Source organism: Coffea arabica, chromosome 10c (genome assembly GCF_036785885.1).
Source record: "Coffea arabica cultivar ET-39 chromosome 10c, Coffea Arabica ET-39 HiFi, whole genome shotgun sequence".
In the NCBI taxonomy this organism is placed as follows: domain Eukaryota; kingdom Viridiplantae; phylum Streptophyta; class Magnoliopsida; order Gentianales; family Rubiaceae; genus Coffea; species Coffea arabica.
In genome coordinates, this window is record NC_092329.1 from 40,686,348 (window position 1) to 40,694,054 (window position 7,707).

A 7,707-nucleotide genomic window follows, 5' to 3' on the forward strand; every position below is an offset into this window, starting at 1 on the left:
CGAGTGGAAGTAAGGCAAGCAAATGCTAAACAAGCTTGGGCGGTGCTTGAGAGAAACCAAAGGAAAATTCCAAGCCAATGGTCTGCTAAATACAAGCGGTTACCGAAAGGAAAAGCAGAAAAATATCTGCTAAAATTTGGGTGGTGGTTGAGAACAAAATAAAACTTTAGTTCGTCTCTTTACCAGGCCAACACCGAGAGAAACAGAGAGAGAGAAAGCCTAGTGAGCTTCGTCATCAACTAACCAAGGATTGGAGGGAACAAAGTCGGAAAGGAAACTGATTTCGTCTGCGATTGCTAACACTTAAGGCAAGAGGTAAGTTTCGTGAATAACACTTATATGCTGAGTGTAGCTGAGTATATGTTTAAGCTGCAAGTTGAGTTTTAGCAGAGGAAAATGAGCTTCAACTAAGGGAAATTTCTGGTTTGAGGCTCAAATGGTCCTTGACTGAAGCTGTGAGAACTGAGTAATGATCGATGGAAGTTGCAAGCTGTTATCAATGGAAAAATGGAAGAATATTATAGGAAATGCATGGAAATATTTATTTCTGATATTATGTAAAGTTTAGCCGTGGAAATTTGTGAAAGATGGAACCTTGTGAAAGAGATATGGAAGCTGAGTCACGACGACGGAGCCGTAAACTGAGACAACTTCAAGAGCAAGGGGAACAACGAGGATCTGCGGTCAACCAGAACCAGGGACAAGGAACCCATACAGGTGACTCAGTAGCCACTGCTTTGAACCAGATGACTGACCTTTTAGAGTATATAGCACTGTAAGTCCCACAGACAACCAAGAGGGGGGTGAATTGGGTTGATTAAAATCTTAACCAAATTTATGCACTTTTTCTTTAATAAAAAATTACCTTCTTTTCTAGTAATGATCAACCAAGTAGATTAGAAGACAAGAGCAATATTGATCAGAAACACAAGTATAGACAAGTAATGAGAATTTTATTAAACAGAAAAGTAAATTAGGGAATCAAACCAAGTGTCTACCAAGCTATCCTCAAACTTGAAGACCAAACACTAGGAAGAGCAACTTCTCTTTGATGAAAGAAGATCAACTAGATGTACAATGGAGGGAGCACTTCCTCCTTGCCCTAAGCCTCACTTAGTCAAGCCAAGAAATTTTACAATCACTCAGAAAACCCTCAACAAAGCTACACTAAAGATCCTTTCAATCACAAAAGAAATGCTCACCAGAAATTCACACCACTTTAAAACAAATCTTGCTTTGGAGACTATTTTCTAGCTAAAATATCTCTTGAGATCTTGTAAACAAAGTGTGCAAAAGTTTCTTTTTGGTTCAGACCAGTTTGTTTTTAAAGGGGAATAGAAATGGGCTTCATTAAAGCTTCCAACGGATAGAAGGCAGATGAAGGGTCAGCTAGCCATTGGGGCTTTCGGACGTCCGACGATCAAATCATCGTCCGAACCAATCGTCCGAAAACAGCCAAGTTGAAGTTCGGACATCCGATGAGTTTTTGTCGTCCGACAGCACAGCGTCCGATCGTAGGCCGAGAGCTAGCAAGTTATCTTGGAATTTTTCGGACGTCCGATCTGGTTGATATGCGTCCGAGGTGTGCGTCCGATCCTTCCGGACGTCCGATGCTCCCATATGAGCGTCCGACAGTGCTTCCTTCCTGATGTTCTTTATCCTTTCGGACGTCCGACAGTATTCTTTCGGCCGTCCGACCTGATTGTCCTGTTTTTGCTTCTCATTTTGGTTGTTTTACATTTCATGACATATTTGAACCTGATTCTTGGATAGACAAAAACACTTGTATTTGAAGAAGGTTAGATAAACATTTCAAAGTACCAAGAATGACAAACTAGACATACTTAAAAGATAGTATATCTTTGATCGGAACAAAACAATGACTAAATCCGATTATATTATTTCAATCTTGTTTGCCACATCCAAAGCATCGTAGACTGGAGTCAATCAAACATATGCTTTCCTTGTTCCATTAGGCCTGATCAAAGTGTTCACTTTCTTGGTCTGTATAAATGAACTTTTGTGATCATCAAAACCAAGAATAACATTCTCCCCCTTTTTGATGATGACAAAACAAAAGTTTGAAATGAAATTTGATGATTGCAATGAAAACTCTCCCTTTCAAAATAGACAAGAACTCCCCCTGTCTTAGTGAATCATAAAAATTTGAAAATTTTGAAAAGCTCCCCCTCACTTGGCTGCCCATCCGAGTTAAACAATTAAGCAAATCAGCCAATCCAAATTTAAACAATCAAACCAACATATCCAACATCACCAACATCAATCATCACTCAATCCAGTCCTCTCCCCCTTTTTGTCATCACAAATGGGCAACCACATTCACAAATCCACAAACACATCAACACATCAACACATTCTTCAACAATCACATCAACACATCCACAAACACATTCTTCAATGAAATTTAGACAATCATACAATCCACACATTCATTACATTCACACAATCAGAATAGACAATCATCCATCAAAATATTTAGACATCCATCAAAACAGTACTTAAACATCCATCAGATCATACCAAAAGAAACTTAAAATATCCATTACATTGCTTATTCATTGTTGAATACCACCAACTCATAAAAAAGACAAACAAAATGCAAATGTCCTAAATGATGAACTAAGTGGATCCAGGTGTCCTCCGAGAGAGCTGATATTGGTCAAGATCCTCCTCTTCAGTTTCTTCATCATCTTCAGCAGCCTCTTCAACTGGTGCCTTGCCTTTATCTGATGTAGAGGTGCCATGAGGAGTCACAGGGGTTGAAGAACCAGGATCCGGAATTGATGAACTTGGATCAGTGGGTTGTGACTCTTTGTCATGGGAAACTTCCTCAACAACAGGGGGGAAACAGGAGGTTCTTTTTGTCTAGGAAGGCAGTTTGTTGCTCAGAGGACATAGTGAGCATTAGACCATGTTCTAGAAGAAGAACATGCTATTTGAGTTCACGAAGGAGCTCAATTACTTCATCACTGGAAGAGGAAGATGCTTTAGTGGCAGACTTCCTGGGGTGAATGGGAGTGAGTGAAATGGGTGAAGGATCATGTACAGTCTTAGACCTCTGTTCACTAGATGATGCCCCCTTATATGCCCACAGATTATCTTTAAAAACAAGATTTTTTCTTTCAAAATATGCTTTGGTAAAGGCATAAGAAGATGCTTCTTTGGGACAAACACCTAGAATTGGAACTTTGTAAAACTCAAAAATCTTTTGAAGAAACTTTCCATAGGATAGTTTTCTTCGAGAGTCAGTAGCATAGCGAAGTAAAAACTTGCACATGACAAAACCAAAATCAATACGAATTTTTTCTCGAAAACAATAAAAGAGATACAACTCCATTTTGTTTGCATCAGTTCTGTGCCCATCAGTGGGCACAAGCAGGTTTGAAATGATAGAAAAGGCAATTAAATTCACAGGGGCCAGATCATTCAATTTAGCATCAGCAGGTGAGGAAAAACTTCTTTTGAAATAGGTTAACATTTTTGTCCCATCAAAATGATTTGCAGCAGTAGGAAGCTCTTCATAGGAAAAGAAATTAGCAACCTTATCTTTGCATAAACGTTCAATGGTAGTATTTAAAATGGAATTCACAGTATCAGAATCAAAGATTAGGTCTACCCCATTTACCCTAGACATGATCTCAGTTTGGTCAGTTCCTTTCCTAAGATTGGCAAAAAATTGATGCAGCATATCAGGATAGTAGACATTGGGCATGGAAATGAGATGTGACCATTTCTGGAAAGCAAATAGACTCAGAATGGATTCTAAACCTATGGAGCGAAATTCAGAGGGGTTTACAGTTCTTTGAGGGATGACACCCTTCTGGGATATCCAGGCGTATTTGTCTTTCGCAGCATCATCAAAGAATGGAGGGAGAGGGACTGATTTAGGAGGCGGTTGAGAAGAGGTCCCCTGTCCAGATTCTGGTTGAGAAGTGGGTTGTGGAGTAGGCCGTGACATTTGACCCTTGATAGCTCCCCTTTTGAAGCGTTTGGATGTCCGTTTGACAGTAGGAAGATCCTCATCCTCATCCCTGAGTGGATGCTTGCGTCCGGCAGTAACTTTTCCTCCTCTAAGATTCACCATTGTGCGAAATGTATGGAATGATAGATGCAAATGATACACACAGTAGTAGGGAAGTGAATCGCACAAAAATTTTGGAACAAAAAACCTTGTAGAAGATTTGACAGAGCGGTTATGAAGAGATAGGGTTTTGAAGAAAATTTGGGAATGTGCGAAGTGATAGATGATTCTGTGAAATGATCAGGAAAAATGATTCGCAATTGATCAGGAACTGTTTTGGTTGAGTCAATTTGGGAATGGGGGCTTCAGAATGATATGAATTTGGGAGTGAGAGACAAGAGGGTTTTCGTCCGAGAGAAAATGAAATGGGAAGAGTCTGAAGCAAATGAGGAAGAAAGTTGTTTTAAAAAATGAGCCGTTGCACTGTCGGACGGCCGAACGAAGTTGTGCGTCCGACAGTTGCGTCCGAGCAGGCGCAATCTGGAAAATGGCTGAAGAACATCATCGGACGTCCGTTCATCTTCTTTCGGACGTCCGAAGATCCAAAAGAAATTAAGATGATTTTTCAATTATTCCTAATTCTGATCTCAAATGAATGAACTGATCTAATGGCAAAGCTTTTGTAAAAATATCAGCAAATTGATCTTTAGAACAAACATAATTTACACATATTTCACCTTTTTGAACAAGATCACGAATAAAGTGATGCTTTATATCTATGTGCTTTGTCCTAGAATGATGAATAGGTTTTTTGGTCAAATTTATAGCATTAGTATTATCATAGAATACAGGCATGCAGTCATACAACAATCCAAAATCATTCAAAGTGTGCTTCATCCATAAAAGTTGAGCACAACATGCACTAGCGGCAATATATTCCGCTTCGGTTGTAGACAAAGAGATTGCACATTGTTTCTTGCTAAACCAAGAGACTAAACAATTTCCAAGAAAATGACAAGTTCCACTAGTACTCTTTCTATCCACACGACAACCTCCAAAATCAGCATCCGAATAACCATATAGTGCAAACTCATTAGTTCTAGCATACCAAAGACCATAGTCTAATGTACCTTTCAAATACCTAAAAATTCTTTTTACAGCATTCAAATGTGATTCTTTTGGACAAGATTGAAATCTAGCACACAAGCAAACAGCAAACATAATATCAGGTCTACTTGCGGTTAAATAGAGTAGGCTTCCGATCATACCTCTATAATGCTTTTCATCCACATGATTACCTTCTTCATCTTTGTCAAGCTTTGTAGAAGTGCACATTGGAGTTCCAACTTGCTTTGAGTCTTCCATGCCAAACCTTTTCAGCAATTCCTTGGTATATTTTGCTTGATTTATAAAAATTTCCTCAAGAGTTTGATGTATTTGAAGTCCAAGGAAGAAATTTAATTCTCCCATCATACTCATTTCAAATTCACTTTGCATAGTGGTGGAAAAATCCTTGCATAGATACTCATTAGTAGCACCAAAAATAATATCATCAACATATATTTGTACAATAAGAAGGTCATTCAAAACTTGCTTAGTAAAAAGTGTGGTGTCCACAACACCCCTTTTGAAACCATTTTCAATCAAAAAACCACTTAGTCTTTCATACCAAGCTCTTGGAGCCTGTTTTAGACCATATAAAGCTTTAGATAGTTTAAACACATGACTTGGAAATTTTGTATTTTCAAAACCGGGGGGTTGATCCACATATACTTCTTGATCAATAAAATCATTTAAAAAAGCACTTTTAACATCCATTTGAAACAATTTGAAGCCTTTAAAACATGCAAAAGCAAGAAGCATTCTAATAGATTCTAATCTTGCTACGGGAGCAAATGTTTCATCAAAATCAATTCCTTCTTCTTGAGCATATCCTTTAGCAACTAATCTGGCTTTATTTCTTACAACAACACCTTTATCATCCAACTTATTTCTAAAAATCCACTTTGTGCCAATGATAGGTTGATTTTGAGGTCTATCAACAAGTGTCCAAACTTCATTTCTCTCAAATTGATTAAGTTCCTCTTGCATTGCCAAAATCCAGTTTTCATCCTTTAAAGCATCATTGATATTTTTGGGTTCAAAAAGAGAAACTAAAGCAAAATTGTCAATCAATTTTCTAGATGAGGAACGAGTATTTACCTTCTCGGATGGATCACCAATTATAAGCTCTTTTGGATGATTTTGGCTGAATTTCCAAGCCTTGGGAAGATCTTTGAGTGGATCATCATTTTTGTCTTCATCTTCCTCTTCTTGATCATTGTGAATTTCATTTTCCATTTCAGTTGCTGCCGGTTTAGAGCTAGCTTCATTTCCAATTGATAGCTTTTCCATTCCTTCTCGAACACCTACATCATCATCCTCACACGAAGTTTTGGAATTATCATCATTGGTTTCATCAAATGTTATATGTATAGCTTCTTCAATCACAAGAGTCCTTCTATTAAAAACTCTATATCCTCTTTTATTCTCACAATACCCCAAAAATATTCCTTCATCAGATTTTTTATCAAACTTACCAAGATGTTCCTTTAGATTCAAAATAAAGCATTTACAACCAATACTTTGAAATAACCAACCGTAGGTTTCTTATCAAAAATCAGTTCATAAGGAGTTTTCTTCAAAATAGGTCTCAAGAGGATTCTGTTCATCACATAACATGCGGTGTTTACCGCTTCAGCCCAAAGATATTTAGGCAACCTACATTCATTCAACATAGTTCTAGCAGCCTCTTGGAGAGTCCTGTTTTTCCTTTCTACAACACCATTTTGCTGTGGAGTTCTTGCAATAGAAAACTCATGAGTTATGTCATTATAATCACAAAATTCTGAAAATCCACAATACTTGAATTCTGTTCCATTATCACTTCTAATTCTAACAATTTTTAATCCAAGCAGATTTTGCACTTTAGCAAACAATGAAGTGAAATTCTTGAATGCATCATCCTTATGAGCAAGAAATATTACCCAAGTGTATCTAGAATAATCATCTACAATCACAAAACAGTATTTCTTACCACCCAAGCTAGAGATTTGAGTAGGGCCAAATAAGTCAAGATGCAAGAGTTCTAAAGGTTTGGAAGTAGATACACACTTCTTTGGTTTAAAAGAAACTTTTGTTTGCTTTCCAAATTGACATGCATCACATATTTTATCCTTTTCAAAACGGATATTTGGCAAGCCTTGTAAGGCCTGGTGCAACCCAATGAGTACAAATAATATCACAATGATGCACAAAGATATATCAAATTTAAGCACAATAAAGAAAACTTAATTAAAGAGAAAAGATAAGAAATGCAAACCAAATATGAATCCAATAGCTTCTTTAATAGATGGCGATGCTAACCAAGATGTACAAGTGAAGGCTCACTCCTTTCTCACCCCAAACACTCTTTGGTTGAGCCAAGGAGTTTTACAACAATACTAGTTAACCCTCAACAACCTACACTTGAAAGATCACTCACCCAATTAAGAACTATTTTATACAAATGAGGCAACCTTCACCAAGGTTTTACCACTCCAAGTGATAGGTTCTCCTTCACCAAGGTTTTACTCCTCCTAGAGAGTAACCTTCACTTGAGCAACCTCACAACCCAACTTTCCCAACTCCTTATACAACCAACAAAGAATCTTTCTACTCAAAAATCTCACTTGTAAACTTGTATT